This window comes from Myotis nattereri (genome assembly GCF_964212035.1).
Source record: "Myotis nattereri genome assembly, chromosome: 14".
Lineage (NCBI taxonomy): Eukaryota > Metazoa > Chordata > Mammalia > Chiroptera > Vespertilionidae > Myotis > Myotis nattereri.
Window position 1 is genome coordinate 38,720,191 of NC_138089.1, and position 17,611 is coordinate 38,737,801.

Consider the following 17,611-nt stretch of genomic DNA (forward strand, 5'->3'; position numbering starts at 1 on the left):
GCCCTTTAGGAGGAACACCTGGGTCTCAAGCGGCCTCTGTGTCCTTCAGCCACAATCCCCATTGGTTTTTACAGCCTGTAATTGTGGGGACTTCTCTTCCCAGCTCTGGAACTCTGGGCTAGGGGTCTGGCGTGGGGCTGGGGCCCCTTGCTCTTACTGGGGGGCCTCCACAGAGATGATCTCCCTCCCGATTAAAAAAAAAGGCACACATGGGTGTTGGATCAGCCTGTTCGGTGCCCCTACCCCTCGTACCAGTATCAATGTGCTTTCTTCTTTACTTCTCTAGTTATAGGACTTCCATCCAGCCAACTTTCAGGTGGTTCTGAATGGTGGTTGTCTGTATTTTAGTTGTAATTTTGACGTGGTTGTCGCAGGAGGGGAGTGTAGGCATTTACCTATGCCACCATCTTGGTTTCTCAAACTGTGCTTCTAGAACTTGCTTTTTTATCATAGCAACCATCTGAAACCCAGCTTCACAAAGACATGATGTCATGATCTAATGTTAAAACTGTGAATTATCTTGAGCTAGTAGTTTTTTTTTTTAATATTTTTTTAAAATATATTTTATTGATTTTTTTTTACAGAGTACAGAGAGGAAGGGAGAAAGATAGTTAGAAACATCGATGAGAGAGAAACATCGATCAGCTGCCTCCCGCACATCTCCCACTGGGGATGTGCCCGCAACCCAGGTACATGCCCCCGACCGGAATCGAACCTGGGACCCCTCAGTCCGCAAGCCGACGCTCCATCCACTGAGCCAAACTGGTCTTGGCTTGAGCTAGTAGTTTTGTTCAGTATTTTACAGGGGTTAATGAGTTTCCCTCAACCATCTAAACTATCCTGTAGTGTTCCTATATGTTTGCTGAGACACCTCAAGGTTCTTCGGCACACAGTTTGAGACCCACTGTCCTATAGTATTATCTTTCTTCCTCTGGCTGTACATACAAGTCACTGTACTATGCCTTCTGACCTTTCTAACAATCACTTCCTCAGCAATTCCCAGACTCCTGTCATTAAGTATCACCCCAAGGGTTATGCCAAGGGGAGCCAGTGTTAATGAGTTTACCAGAAATTTCCCTGCTACCATTTCTGTAGGTGAGGACCAAACTTCTCCACCCCCATTTTCCTAAAACAAAACTCAGCCCACTTATAAGGTAAAGGTGATGATTTGTAGGATCCTGCATTCCTCTAATCCAGTGATTTTCAACTGGTGTGCTGCAAGAATTTTTTCAAAAACACGCAATACTTAATTATTTAAGGGCACTGACCTCTTTTCCCTTAGATTGTCAAATAAAAAGAATGGCAAAAGTCAACACAACAATAGCTGTCTGGTGTGAATGAATTAAAATTATACCTAATTTTTTTTGTCAGATTGGCAACAAATATATATTTTGATGTGCCGCAAAATTTTAGTAATTCGTTTATGTGTGCCATGAGATGAAAAGGGTTGAAAATCACTGCTCTATCCTGTGACATAGAAAACACTTTGAACTGGATTGGGTTGTAAGGGATGGATTTTCCCTGCTTCCATGCATGCTCCATCGGAATACTGGGAATTGTATTGAAGGGGAAAAAAAAGTCTGAAATGGTAGGGTGTGGAGGAGAATCCATTCTAATTAGAGCTGACTGTCTCGGAGAAGACCCACACTCTGATCTCAACCACGGGGCATCTCAGGAACTGCATGGTGTTGAGGCAATTAAGTGTAGTGAACACAGCATGCAGCCTCCAAGTAGGGGGGCAGAAAGTCCTCGTGTCTTTGTTGGACTGTGACCGAATTTGATTTCCATTTCAAACCCCCATTCTGCTGGGTGATAGAGACTACATTGCAGGCAGTTCTGGGTTTCCTGTGATATCACGCTGAACACTATGAAATGCTGCTGTTTGATAATTTCTAAACAACAAACCTGGCAAATGTATATGGCTCAAAGTGTAATTCGGCTCCATCGCCCCTAGGGCTGTATCCACACTCCAAGGGGCTTACGTGGTGATGGAGCACGCAATGTTGGGCAGTCCTGTGCAGGGGCCACGTGGTCCCTAATCACTGCTCACTCTGCATGCCCCTCAGATGTCCATACTGTCCTATGCTTTCCATCACGGGTCCATGAAGATCTCTATTTTTGCTCCATCTCCAAGGTGTCTCTGAGGCTGCATCCCTGTCAGTGATTCCCACATCCCCTTTTCAGTGAGATATATCAACACCCAAACTCTCCTGTTCCCCAAGCCTCCCTTCTCTGCTCCACTCATTGGAGAAGACCAGCTCTTGCAACCTCATTTATTCTTCCAAACCTACTGTTTCTGGGCCTTCATTCCATTAGACCTCAGATGTTTAAGCTCCTGCATCTATAAAGCCTTTGTATGGGGGACAGAAAGCATTTGCTTCTACTTTAATGCCTTAGCAACCCTCTTTTGGGATGGTGGGTGCCTCCAGTATAGTTTGAATGGGAGAAAGCCCTTGGGGTAAAAAGAATTAACAAAAATAAGCATCAACATATTACCCTGCTGTGTAGCGGGTACCTGGGTCTTATCCGGGTGCAGAAAGGCAGTGGATGGGGAGTCAGCAGACTGGGCCAGAGTCCTGACTTCACATTTCCAAGCTGTGTTGCCCTGATAGGTTAGGTTGTCACTTAACCTCTCCCTGAACATCCATTTCCTCTGGCCCTCAGAGTCAGAAAATGTTTCTCCCACAGGCCCAAAGCTCATCCTCTCTGGTCAAAGTTATTTAGGCAGAGAGAGAAAAATCCTCCAGATTCATTGAAAACGTAACTAGAGATAGCATATTTGAAGCCATCTGTGTCTCCTTTATTACCCTTCTTTTACCCCCATTGGCCAACCCAAGCGAAAAGGATATAAAACACATTTCTGGCTTGACTGTTGCCTGTTGATATAACGCCCGGTGAAACGCCCGTTTTCCCACTCGGCTGTATTCCTGTTTATTCCTGTGAACGCCTGGTCTCTAAAATTGGCAATGACTTTCTCTTTGTTATGTTTACCTTCCTTTCGGGGGGTGGGGTCAGCCCAGACTCCTGGGTGGATTCATTTCCCATTGAGTTACCAGAATAGGGCAGAATCTGATAGGAAGAACGGCGGGAAGAAAGCTCCGTTCCCAGGCCCTCACACAAGGGGATTTGTCCTCCCTCCTCCGCCAGAGCCTGGGGGCCGTGGGGAAGTTGACAGGGGACATCCTTTCCCCTCCACCAGCATTCTTTCCCCCAGCAAGCTGGGCATTGTCCTTTGTGCTCTCACACAATCAGGACTAGGTGGAGTAGCCTGTGGCATGGCTGGGAAGACCCCCCTGGACAGAAATAACCCCTTCTCCCACGATGCCCAGGGCCCAAAAGTCCAGTTGACAGCCCCCTTCTTTGGAGTGCCTCTGCCCGGGGCCCTTTAGAAAGGATGCTCCAGGAATGGGCCGAAACACCAAGCAAGTGGGAACCATAGGCTTCCCAACTTCACTTTTTTGTTGTTAATCCTCACCCAAAGATATTTTCCCCATTGATTTTTTTAGAGAGAGTGGAAGGGAGGGGAGAGACGGAGAAACATCAAACATTGATGTGAGAGACACATTGGTTGCCTCCTGCACACGCCCCAACCGGGGCCCGAGGTCGAGCCTACAACCAAGCAAACTTCACTTTTGAGGAGATAGGACAGCTCTGATCCACCGTAATCAAGAAAGAGTATGTAAGGGGCCCTGAAGACGCAGGGCTTTGCCGTGGACCAGCCTGGGGTGTAGAGCAAGGGGAGGGTCCAGAGTGAGCGTAGCCACACTGCTGCCTTGGCCGCAGTGACAGGCCCTGCCTCACGCTTGTTCCATGTCCTGGCTGTGGAGCTATCTCGGGCCCGGAGTTCCTGAGACCTCCCACTTCCTAAATGTGTGGCTCTGGAAAGATCGCTTAACCTCTATCTGAACCTGTTTCTTCAGCTATAAAATGGCAGTCCTAGCCTGACGTCACCTCACAGGGTTGTTTGGACTTTAAATGAGATTAAATATTTTATAATTTGTTTTATGATTTGTAAAGCACCACCATGTGAACATAAATATACTTTCTCCTGACTCACCTTAGAATCTTTTGGAAGAGACCTTCAATAAATTCTTTAAGTTCAACCTCTGCTAATTCAGGAATCTTAGACAAAAATCTACCTTCTGCTTGAATCCTCTCTTTTTTTAAATAATATTTTTATTGATTTCAGAGAGGAAGGGAGAAGGAGAGAGAGAGAGAGAAATATTAATGATGAGAGAGAATCATTGATGGGCTGCCTTCTGCATGCCCCCTACTGGGGATCGAGCCCGAAACCCACGTGCCCTGACCTGGAATTGAACCTCCTGGTTCATAGGTCGACACCCATCCACTGAGCCAGGGCTTGACTCCTTTCTTTGATAGGAGACTGACCTTCTCTGAGGAGAAATTCATGCCCACAGAGCTTTCTGACTTGAGCGTGCCCTTCTTAAATCACAGCCACCCCCTTTAAGCTCCAGACCAATGGACGGTGAGCTTTACTCACCCAGTAGTTGCAGAAGGATCATCATGCAGATTTGGTTGACCACTGTTTACAGGTTATTCGTCTCAGATTCTGAAATGACTGGCATTCGTCTTCCTTTTTGAATGCTAAGTGTATTTGTCTTTATTTTCATTATCAGAAGTACATTAAAATGGACTAAGGGGCAGTGTTCAGGAAAATGAAAGGAAACGTTAAATTCATAGATGTTAAAGGCATCTGAACTGTCGTATGAACCTGGAGTAAAATGATTTGTCCCAGGAGTACTTTACGTTGACCATGCTGAGAGATTGCCTGTGGCCCATATAAATGTGGAAGGCAAAACTTTGTTTCTTTTTAGCCATGATAGTTCAATGACACTTTTTAAAAAATCAGGGACACTCCTAACTGAAATCTCTGCTATGAGGTGTTCCTGAGGACACCAATATGCGCCCCAAAGCCAAGAACTGTGTTTAGGTTTAGTTTCAGCGAAGGTAAATCAGCTTTGGCGGTTGGATTTAAGATTTGGCAGGCATCTGAAGTTAAGTAGGACTCTGGGGAATTTTTACAGAGGGGAGCTAGGATTTTATGTGTTAGGGCTTACAGTTTAAATCTGCAATTAGTATAAACATGCAAAGGTCAGCCTAAAGAAACACGTGTCCCTGTGATCTGCAGAGGAAAATGTAAGAAGGAGAGAAGTTGGCAAACAGGGTTTTGCAAATAGTTACGCAACAGAAGTTCAAATTCTCGTGTATGCACCCTATCCGTGGCCTAAAAGGAATCAGAGAGAGGGCTTAGGGGAATTCAAGGGTAAAGAATCACCAGCCCAGAGAGAAGATAAATGACAACTGTGACAAAAGCTGTGGGTCAGCAGCCCAATGGCCATTACCTCCTTCTTCTATGTGATCTGAAAAATAATCCCGTTCAGGAATTGAGCAGCAGACAGTTCGGGAGACTGGACCCCACGGAAGTGTCAGGATGCAAATCTTGATTCGTCTATGTCCAAAACGGTAATTCTGTTTCTCTTGTCAGTGATTGGTTTAAGATGGGGCATGTGACACAATTCTGGCCAATGAAAAGTGTGTCAGAAGGACTTCTAGGAAAGTTTTCCTCACTTTTAAAAAAGAGGAAACCAAAGAGGCCTTCTGTTTCTGACATGTGGATGTTGCTGGGAAAGAATGTGATGCTGGGAGCCATTGCAGCCATTTTGTGACCAGGAGGGGGCTGGATGGCGGCAAAGGCAACATGCTTAGACCTTTTTCATATTAGGAAGATGGAAAAGCCCTGAGTCCTGCATTATGTTTTGCTGCTAAACCAATTGTTGATATTGCCTCCCTGTCAACTTATTAATATGTGATAAAAATCAGTCTTATTTACTGAGCCACTCAGAGATGGGACTAGTCATACTTCCCAAGTTCAAATTTTAACTTTATAATTTACCAGTTGTGTGAAATTGGACTTCTCTGTGCCTCATTTTCCTAATTTTTGAAATGGAGATACTGATAGTACCTGCCCTGTAGCAGTGTTTTTAGAATTAAACGAATTAATATGTGGAAAATGTTTGAACAATACCTAACATATACTAACCACTCAAACACTTAAACATTTTTATCATTTAGGTCATTTTGTGTTGAGTCTTCTAGTTTTCGCTTTTGAAAGCAGTCTATATAAAACTGAAACTTTCAATTAACTGTTTTTTTCCTGTCAAAAAGTTAGTTAACAACAAAAAGACAATTCCTTAAAAAATGGACAAAGGACATTAACAGGCGTTCTCCACATGAAAAGAAGCTCAGCATCGTTCGTCATTAAGGAAATGCAAATTAAAACCACAATGAGATACCTCTTCACACCCACTAAGATAATAATAATAATAAAAAAGTGAAAAATTATAATTACAGTTGGTGAGGTCATGAAGAAATGGGAACTCGGACATTGCCTGTGGAAATGCAAAATAGTTCAGCGGCTGCAGAAAATAGTTGAAGTCCCTCAAAAAGTTAAACAGAGAATTATCATATGACCATGCGATTTTACTCCTTGGTACATATACCTAAAAGAAATGAGGACAAGGACTCAAACAAGAATATGTACACGTATGCTCATAGCAGCACTATTCACATTAGTCAAAAGGTGGAAACAGTCCAACTGTACACCAACAATGAATGGACAAATAGTTGGTGATATGTGCATAAAGTAGAATAATAAAAAGTTAGAAAATATAATGAGAATAATATGCCATTTATTGGAGCAACAACAACAACAAAAATCATACAATACTTAGGACCAAATACAGCAGGAATACAAAACTTGACCTAAGGACAGAAAGAAGGCTTGAATAACACAAAGAAACATTGTGCATGTGATTGAGAAGGCTCAGGGCTGTCAGGATACCAATTCTTTCCAAGTCAACCTGTAAATTTGATAGAACTTTAATTTTTTTAAATTGACAAATTCATTTTTAAATTTTACTGGAAGAATGTATCTGTGAGAGTTAACTAAGATAATTTTTAAAAATTGTCTAGGCCCTTCTAGATACGAAAACATATTTCCAAAATACTGTAATTCAGGAAGTTTGTTAACAATGTGGGAATGAAAAAATAGATTCTATTTTGGACCAGAAATCTGAATTTCCCATATATTTGGATTGGCAATTACAATAGTTGGAAAAAGATCAACTAAATAGCTTGGGAACAATTGGCTAGAAACCAATATACCAAAATAAATTCCAAAGTGAATTAAATATTTAAATGAAAAGGTGAAACCATAATATAACTAGAAAAAATATAAATAAATACTTATGTCATATTAGAGTGGGGAAGGCCTGGCTACTAGTAAATATGACTAGAACAGTAGGAACTACAAAGAAAAAGATTGTTAGATATACTTGACTCTATAAATTATAAAAGAAATGTCTGCATAAAAGGAATTCAAAGGTAAATAAAAAATTGAGAAAAATACTTGTAATATATAGGGTGTCCTCAAAAGATATATACACATATGTTGAATAATTATAAAGGCAGTGTTTATTAAAATACATTTCATTTTCAAAATTGAGCCATTAGCTGTTAGTGTATGCATTATTTTGGACACCCAGTGTATAACAAGGAAACAATCTCCAAAATATGTAAAGAGCCTTTATAAATCAATAATAAAACAATAATACCTCAATAGAAAAATATACTAACATATGAATAAAAAAGTATTAGAACAAACATGAAAAAAGCTTTGCTAAAGCTTTATTAGTTATTAAAACACACAAATTATAACAACAATAAATTTTAGCAAACTGGAAATATTTTAAATGTAATAATACTCAGCAAGAATGCAGGAAAATGGACATTCTTGTTATAATTTGGTAGAAGCTTTTTAGAAGGAAGTTTGGAATTATTTATTAACAGTCTTTAAGATGTACCTGTGCTCTGACCCAGAAATTCCATCCTTGGGGATTTATTTATTTTATGAAAATAACAAAGGATACAATATGGGCAAAGACCTGGGAGTGGTAGCTGTTTATGGTGTTTAATGTAGAATTAAAAAAATATATCAGAAGGAAAAATTATGCAGCCATTGATATAGTGTTACAGAAATATGTTTACTGACATGTTTACTGAGTTTTACATGTATTTAATGAAAAAAAAACAACCTCATTTAAAATTATGTACACAATGATACCATTTTGTGAAAATCATACTATCTTGCCCTGTCTGGGTAACTGAGTTGGTTAGAGTGCCATCCCCATATGCAAGGTTCAATCCCCAGTCAGGACACATACAAGAATAAACCAATGAATGCATAAATAACTGGAACAACAAATATCTCTCTCTTTCTTGCTCTCTCCCACCTTCCCTCTCTCCTTTCCTTTCTCTCTAAAATTAATAAGTTTTAAAAAATCATACTATCTTCACAGCCACACATTAAAATATGAACCATGATTTTCTCTGGGCACTGGAGATCATGGGTACTTCCCCCCCCCCCTTCCTTTGGCCCATATGTATTTTCTGATTTTTCTTTAATAAATTCATCATGCTTTTGAAATAAGAAAGTCATTATTAAACATGAAAACATGTTCCTGAATAAAAGAAACAAAAACTATTTATATGTATCTCATTTGAATATTTTATATGTCATAATGTTCAAAAGAAGAGGGAATTAAGAAAAGAGTACTCTATCAGGAAAAAACAAAAACAAAAGATAATTCCAGAACAGGAGAGAGTCACAGAAAGAAAAATGTTAACATTTCTTGGCTGCCTTGTGTTACGCAGCTGTCTTAGTTGGACATGGCAAGCCCTAACTCAAACTAGTTGACCAGGGTTTATTCAGGGATACTGAAGTATTTTACATGGTCAGAGGAAAGATGGTCAACATGAGTCCATGTGTTCAACAAACATTTCTTGAGTCCTTACCACGGGCCAGGCACAGGCTATGCACAGTGCTCAGGCTTCAAGGCCAGGCCGTCTGGGCTAGGATAGGCTCTGCAGCTGTAACAAGTTAAGCCCAGATCTCAACAAAAGGGTGTTTCTCTTGTTACCTGTCCAGTGCAGGTCGGTATAGGGACCTTTGCTTCCCACGGTCTCACTGCCATCTTGGAGGGACACCATTTGGGGCACGTGGTCTCCAGGATTTCAAGGTAGGGGAGAGAAATTGGAGGATACATGCTGGTTCTTAAGTGCCTCTAGACCAGCGGTTCTCAACCTGTGGGTCGCGACCCCTTTGGGGGTCGAACGATCCTTTCACAGGAGTCGCCTAAGACCATCGGAAAACACATATAATTACAGATTGTTTTTGTGATTAATCACTATGCTTTAATTATGTTCAACTTGTAACAATGAAATTGGGGGTCACCACAACATGAGGAACTGTATTAAAGGGTCGCGGCACTAGGAAGGTTGAGAACCACTGCTCTAGACTGTGACCCATTACTTCCACTCACTTTCCCATTTGCCAGAACTCATCCGCACAGCTCAACTCATTTGCAAGGGGGGTGCTGGGCAGTGTGTGTGGCTGTTTGGGTAGCACTACTTATTACTGCTATAGAACTAAACCTAATTATAGGAATTAGGGAAAGAATGAACAAAGGGTTGAAACAGAAGGACTTTCTGCCTATCCCAATATTTATCAAAAAATTCTATTATCCTCGCTGGCTGGTGTGGCTCAGTGGTTGAGTGTTGATTTAGGAACCAGGAGGTCACGGTTTCATTTCTTGTCAGGCACATGTCCAGGTCACAGGCTCAATCCCAGGTGTGGGGTATGTAGGAGGCAGCTGATCAATGATTCTCTTTCATCATTGATGTTTCTGTCTTTCTCTCCCTCTCTGAAATCAATAAAAATATATTTTTTAAAATTCCATTATCCCAAATACCCCATTCCACAATTATAACATTGGATTCTATAGGCAAGGCTTAGGTTTCTCATTTGATGATAGTGTACTTTTAAAGGAGCAGACAGACGGTTAACTGATATTTAAACTGCATATAGGAATTACATCTGCTCTCATTAAAAAAAATAATAATAATGAAGCTTGAATAATAGGTAGCAAGGGCTAACTTTGGAGGGGTTGGTTCCAAATTCCTTGCTAGTGTGAAACACAAAAGAACACATATATTTTGATTTAAGAATAGATCCACCATAATTATATGCTGATGGCTAAAATGGATCTGCCTGATCTGGACGAAGCTTTCTCACACTTTCTTACATTTTGCAAGAATAGTAGCAGGTAAGGGGTGGATTGGGGGAGGGGGAGCTGGGATCCCTTTCAGGCTTCTGGGCAGAAGCAGATACAATGGAGCTGTCAGCAGAGTCATCCCTGCTGTGCCCAGCCAATTTGCCTGAACTTGAAACAGAAGTGTTAACCTCATGGAGCGCAAGTCCATCCATCCTCTGCCTTTTTCCTCACTGGGGCTTTCAGCAGCGCTTTGGGGGGAAGAAAAGGTGCTTGTTTTATTCCTAATTGTACAGAGCAGCTGATCAGTGTCTGCGCGACTTCTTGAACAAAGAATATATTTCAGACCTTCTTATTGCTTGCTTACTTCATTTAAAATTTAACAGATGTCAATTGTGACACATAAACACTTTCTCCCTAGGTGATGGATTAAGGCAAATTTCATTTTATGCCTGGCACGAAAGCCACGCTAAATTGTGTGTTGAAAGGCCATTTTAAAAAAAGAAAAAGCCATTCTGACTTCAAGTCCTGGAATAATAGAAGAAACCAATTTCCACAAAGGCATTGTCCTGGAAAGCTTGTTGGGTTAGGGTGCCACCTAATGGGCATGCGGCAGATGACACAAGGGCTGTTTCCTCAGGTTGCACAGTCATAGGGACACTCACAAAGGCAGTGTGAGTCTGCGAATGGAATTTATGTGGATTTTTGAGCGGGGTGAGATATTGTCTTCAAGTTTTATGTCTGTTTCCAATTAGTCATGAAACCTTGGGTACGTCTTTCAACCTCTATGAACTCCAGGAACCTCACGTAAATGGAAGTCCTCAAAGCCTTTTTCTGTGGAATCGCTGGGAGGACTAAGAGAGGGTATGTTTGATGTTAAGCAAGGCTCTTGGGCTCAGGTGATGACCAGACATGATGTAATAACATCATGAGGCCCTATATACTTTACTTCCCTCCTTTTGGGAGAATTGTGGGCTCAGAAGTATATCTCTCAACAATAAGAAAAACAACAGAGGGAGCATGAAAACGGATTCAGAGGGTGGTCACCTTCAGTCCGGCCCATAATAGCCAGTTTCCTGTTTGCCAAAAACAAACAAACAAACAACCACATACCCCTTTGGGATCTATCTACTGCTTTATACATTGGCCCAATTTAAGTAAGTCATACATGGGGACTGGATTCAGATTGTAGGTGTGTAACTTGAAATCTCTGCTGTACATTCTATAGAAGTTTAAGAAGATGGGATGGTAGGGAGTCAGCATATTCTCTGTGGGGTGCTGGATCTGGTGGGGGGCAGTGTGAGCCCAGTGACAGGAATGGGAGCGAGCTCTGAAATTGCTATTGTACTATGGCCCTGAGGTGAGTGGCACAGCCTGCCTGGTAGAGGCCTCCCTCCTTAAGCCTCTCCCCTTTCCATTCTCCCTCTCTCTTTCCTGTTCCTTGGGACCACTCTCCCTAAAGCCACTAGGCTTCCCTGCTGAGATCCCCTAAGAGTCACTGGTGACCATGGGGGGGATGCCAGACTGGGAGTCTGAGCCTGCAGGTACTGTCACTTGTGTTGTGACCTGGGCGGGTACTTGCACTGCACCCCCCCCCCCAGCCTTTGTTTCACTATTTGTAAAGTGGGGAGACGTTAGGATGGTGCCTGGGTCATAGGAGATGATGTGTGAGGCAGTGATTTGTGAACTTGAAAGCGCTTGGTTATTTTACTGAAACTATGCTGTCTGCTTTGGGCAGTTCTTAAATCTTGGAAGGACAGCGTTAAGGATGGATCATCCATTCAGTTAAATCACTCATCCAACAAATATTTATTGAGTATCTATTATGTGCCTGACACTTGTAAGCAGTGATTAAGACAAACATGGGTCTTCCTGTTATGGAATGTAAATTCTATAGGAGGCAGAGAATAAGAAAAGAGAGGAAGGAAAAATAAGGAAAGAAGGAGTGGGAGAGGAAATGAGGGAGGGAGGGAAAGAAAGAGAGAAGGAAGGAGGAAAGAAGCTTGAAGTCGGCCATGACGAGAGTACACCACTACAAATCAAGGCCCTTCCGGTGGGCTGATTGTTAAACGTTGACCCACAGCCACTGGAATCAGAGGTTAGATTCTGAGAACGAGGAACTGCTGATGGGTTCTGAGCACAGTAGAAACACAATTTGCTATTTTATCTATTTTTCAAAAGCACTCTTCCACCATGTGGAGAACAGACTGTAACTAGACACAGTGGCAGCAGGAGGACCAGCCTGGAAGGCCGTAGCAGTCATCCAGGCTAGACACGGAAGGGCCTCAGATCAGGCCAGATACAGTGGCAAGATGTGGATGGATTGAAGAAGTGGATGGATTGGGATGGGCATTGGAACAGGGCTGACAGCACTTGTCAATGGATTGGCTTGGGGTGGGGCAGGGGGATAGGCAGGAGGTGGAGGATGAAGATGGACTCCCTGACCATGAGGAGCTAACAGTCCAGTGGGAGAAACAAAATAGGAAGCAATCTAGGAATTTCACAAATAACACTGGCTATTTATGACAAACAATACAAAAGTCTTAGGGGGACCTAACCTAGCCGGGGAGTAACATCTAAACTCTATCAAAGTGAAATACGATGCAATTACAAAGTCATGGGCACATTTACAGTATTTCCTCCACAACTCTGATCTGGATATGTGAATGCCTGAGTCCCCAAACATGCCAGTAGCTAGTAATGGACTGTGGCAGGGAGAAATCAGCAATGTGTGAGCATTCACCAGCTGCCTCCCTACCCTCCTTCTATGTTTTGCCTGTTCGGTCTGAGTCCTCTGGGAGCTGCTGGAGTAATGAGGGGGAAGGCTAGAGATGTAAATGAAAATGGGAAGTCTAAGAGAGCAAGTCAGGACAGTAGTAAGAGGGTGCCAAAGGAGAAAACGTTGCTAGTGTGAATAGAAAATTTGGGAAAGAGAAAGATTTGGAGGATAGCAGGTGATCTAATGAAGGGAGCCTTGAAAAGGAGATAGGTGATGAGTTTTTTTTAGGGCTGATGATACATTGTTTCTTTCAACCCTTCCTGTATTGGCTGCCTTTGTCACATGACGTTTTAGACACTCCCCAAAAAGGGCAGAATATACTTCAACACCGCTGAATTTGGCATTTGGCCATGTGACTTGCTTGGTCCAAGAGACGGAGATGAATGAAGTGAGCAGGTTCTTGGAGTTAGGATTTAAAGGCTTTCCATCTTTGCCACCAACTAGCATACAGGTTCCAGAAGGAGATGAGTGACACATGCAGCAGAACCAGTCCAACTGAGTCTTTCCTAGGTCACCCAAAAAACAGATGACCCACAGACATGTGAGCAATAATACATGATTGCCATTTTACCCTACTGAGTTTTGGGGATGATTGTTACACAGCAATAGCTGACTGATAGGGGGCTTTTACTGTGTCATGCAATGTAATTTCTTCAGTAGCCCTTCTTCATAAGACTTAAGTAGAGAACTGAACTACTAATAGTGTTTTCCAGTTGGTGAATTACTATTTCTTTTGATAGTATCACCACATTGAGGCTGGGCAGAAAGTGGCCCTTGTACAATCCAATTCAGAAATGTTTTATGAGAACAGGCAGCAGTCTGTGATGTTAGGAAGATATTTCACACTCTAAGCATCTGAGTTTGATAAGAATTTCTTATCATTATCCATCTAAAGCTTAGCTATGGAGTTTTCAGAAAAACTGATAGTAACTACAGCTCTTTTATGCAATCCTTTGCTTTACTGTCATCTATGACATTCTATTTAATCTCACATAGCCTAGTTTTCTTACTCTGGTAAATTTTTTTTTGTCTACTCTGGTAAAATATTTAAAGAAAATAATGAGCTATTTATCACATATGTGTCAATGCACATTCTAAATCACATTCTCAAATTACAGTATTTTTAACACCAAAGTATTTGGGCCCCATTGTCCTCATTCAGTGTTTTTCAAAGTAAGATTTATGATCAATTGTAACAAAATCATAAAAATCACCCGGGGAATTTGCTGAAACTGCAAATATCGTTTCCGCTTTCTCCTCCCTTAACAAACAATTCTTCTAAAACAATGAGCTGGGACAGAGCAAAACAGGCGTCTGCACCAGCAGCTGAGAGTGAAAGAAGCGGAGTCAAGGTGGCCCAGACCAGGAGGGCAAGGAGAGTGTCCACACAGGAGTGCTGCCTGGCGTGGTATCAGGGCCTGAACAGGGTGACCTGCAACAAGGTGACAGACCCCGAGCTGGGCAAAGAGGTGTCCTTACAGAGAAGCAGCATGACATGGGGTTTTAAAATGGTTAGCTGGTGTTTGCAAAATACAGTGAATGTACTAAATGCCACAGAATTAATTCACTTTTGAATGGTTAATTATGTGTATTTCACCTCAAATTTATTTTAAAATATTCTACAAAGGAAGAACATGTATTCTTTTTTTGACACATGTTCTAAACTTAGCACCAGATCTGTTCTGTGTAAACTACATTCTAAGGAGGGTGGAATGAGGTAGGATTGAGGTTTAAGTGACAGAGGGCTTCAGGGTAGCCAGACTCCTGCGGCCAGACTCCCAACTTTGCAACTAACTAGTCTGTGCCGCTAGGAAAGATTTTTCATACTCTAAGCATTTGAGTTGCCGTGAGTAAAATCAAGGACAATATCTAACCTCATTCAGGTGTTTTGAGGATTAAATGAGGTGAGCTACCTCATGCAATTTAGCACAAAGCCTGGGACATAAGTTTTTAGCTCCATTCTAATTATACGTGATATCTTTTTCTCCATCAAATGCTAAGTTGTCCATTGTACATTCTGGTCCTAGTTAATAGCTTTTACAACACAATAAAGAATACTTCTAACTTTTGTATTTGTAGAGACCACTCCCTATAAGACAGTAGAAAAAGCAATGGCGCAGCTATGGGCCATTTGTGGCCCTAGGTTCTTATTTCTCCCAACCCCAAGGTGTGTAAATTTAGGGAAATCATACCTGAAATCTGGATGTCTCCAATCCTTCAAAGGAGTTGGTGAAAATCAAATTTAATCATATATGTGAACTAGCTCTGAAAATCCTAAAGCACTGGACAAATATTGGGGAGTATTCTTGTGATGAAAAGGCTAGAAGACAAATCCTGCCTGCCACTTTGAGCATTTTAGGGGGAGGGATGATCAAAACAGTGCTATAGAATGCTGGCCAATAGTTATTTCCTTCACTTATTGGGTGCTCTCTTCAATTGAGGCCCTCCCATAAAGAGAGAGAACCATTCTAGAATACATACTGAAACCCCCCAAATAATGAGCTACTTGATACTGCCAAAGAAGGTGTATAAAATACTACATCCCACCCATTTACTAAACCATGGTCAGTAATGTTTATAAAGTTCTGGTCACTGAAATGTAAGGAAAAAAATCCTGGGTGGCTTATGTGGATTTCAGTAAGCAATATGTCCAAGACTGTCACTAAAACTTGATTTAACATATTTGCAATATTGATTTATCAATATTCTTGTTAAGAACAAGACATATTAGTTAATTCCAAGGCAGGAAAAGGAGCAATGACAGGCCATGTAAAAATTTTCAAGTGGGCCAAAGACATAGTTCTCCTCTCCAGCAGGCAACTAACGGTATCTCTGCCTCCACAATGTGCATTCTGCCTCCTCCCAGCTGAGCCTAGTCACTAGGCCCTAGTGCCTCATGCTCAATTTTCCTGCAATTGGCCCTGGAATCCAGCTTTTTTCCCTTGCAGTCACTCTCTCTTACCATTTGTTGTTGGCTACAAGTCTTGGCTTTTAAACTTCATTGGATTCACTTTTCAAACTTGTTCGTGAGTCACCTTGCCTGGGGACAACTGGCACCCCTAAGCACAAGCTTGGCAGGGAAGGATGAATTAAGCCAACACAATCTCTTATGAAGGAATGAAATGGACCTAACGGTTATTCTCCAAATCCAGCTATCCCAAAACTAAGGGTAGCCAGAGATGAATATTAAGAAATGGCCATCTGGGGTAGTATTCCTCTAAGTGAGTGTTGCAGAGATCAGAATCCCCTGCAGGACTTAGTAAAAATGCAGATTACTAAACCTAGGCCTACAGAATAAGAGCATCTGAGAATGGAGCCCAGAATTCTGAATCTCTGAAAAGCATGATGGTTCTCATATTTTTTGACTTCCCTTTGATTGGTTATGATTGAGGAAACTTGCCCCCAAAAGATACAGGGCTGATCTGCTCATGGATATAACCTTGGGTGGTGAGTGAGATTCTATTTTGTCAAAGGCAGGTACAACCAACAAGAAGGATAAGCAGCAGTCAAGCCATGTTTAGAAAAAAAAAGTGCAGAATTCAACTTTTCTCATTTAGGAAGTATATTGTTTAAATACTGTTCACACTATGAATGAAGCAGCTCAAACACTAAGTAGGGGATCAGCTTAAGTTAAAGCAAAGAGAAAATGCTCTATATTTTTAGTTACCCCTCTCCATTCTCACTAAGCCCGTCAGATTTATTCTGTGGGGTGGGGATAGGGACTGAAAATATTAAAAATTTTATAGTGTTCAAGGGCAGAGAGGACCAGGCCACTGTAAATAGCTGATTTGTCTGTACAGATCAGTTGAGTGTCAACCCCACCTTTCTTCTATAGTAAATAGTTTCACCCAAGATTAAGCCAGAACAGTGGTCGGCAAACTCATTAGTCAACAGAGCCAAATATCAACAGTACAACGACTGAAATTTCTTTTGAGAGCCAAATTTTTTAATCTTAAACTATATAGGTAGGTACATTGTTATTAACTTAATTAGGGTACTCCTAAGGCTTAGGAAGAGCCACACTCAAGGGGCCAAAAAGCCACATGTGGCTCGCGAGCTGCAGTTTGCCGACCATGGAGCCAGAATAATGTCTCTATCCATTTTATTTTAGGGAACCACAATAGATGTGATTATAGTCTTAATGTATTTTTGCTAGATTTCTTTTCTGTAAAAAAAGAACTGTTAGGGACCGCATCAGCGAGCTAGAAGACAAGGTGAGAAATAAACTCTTTCATGCTAAAAGAAAAAAAAAAAAGAACTGTTAGGATTATAAGATCTCCAACTTTCTAAACTGCATGAAATGTGCCTTTGTTGCAAATTTATAATCCCAATATCCCAGTCATGCAAGCATTTGTTCTATTGTTGAAGACTTAGTGCAACTGGTATCTGGGAATGATACGTGGGAAAAAGCAGATTCCTGGCTCACAGACTTAATGGAGGTGCACATAAGATACAAAACCTCCATGTGCCTTGGGAAAATAGAGACTCAAGTGGAAAACTTTGTTTCAGACCAGTTAAAACCATAAAATATAGCTAACATAGAGCTTAACTGTACAGTTGTAGTTTCAACTTCTGTATCAAGAGATAATTTTTTTGCATTTGCTTGGGTTTGGCCCACAGCTACCACCATATTGGACAGATGTTTTTAACTCTAAATGCAATGCAGAATTACCTATCATTTCTTTGCTATGCAGACTGAATA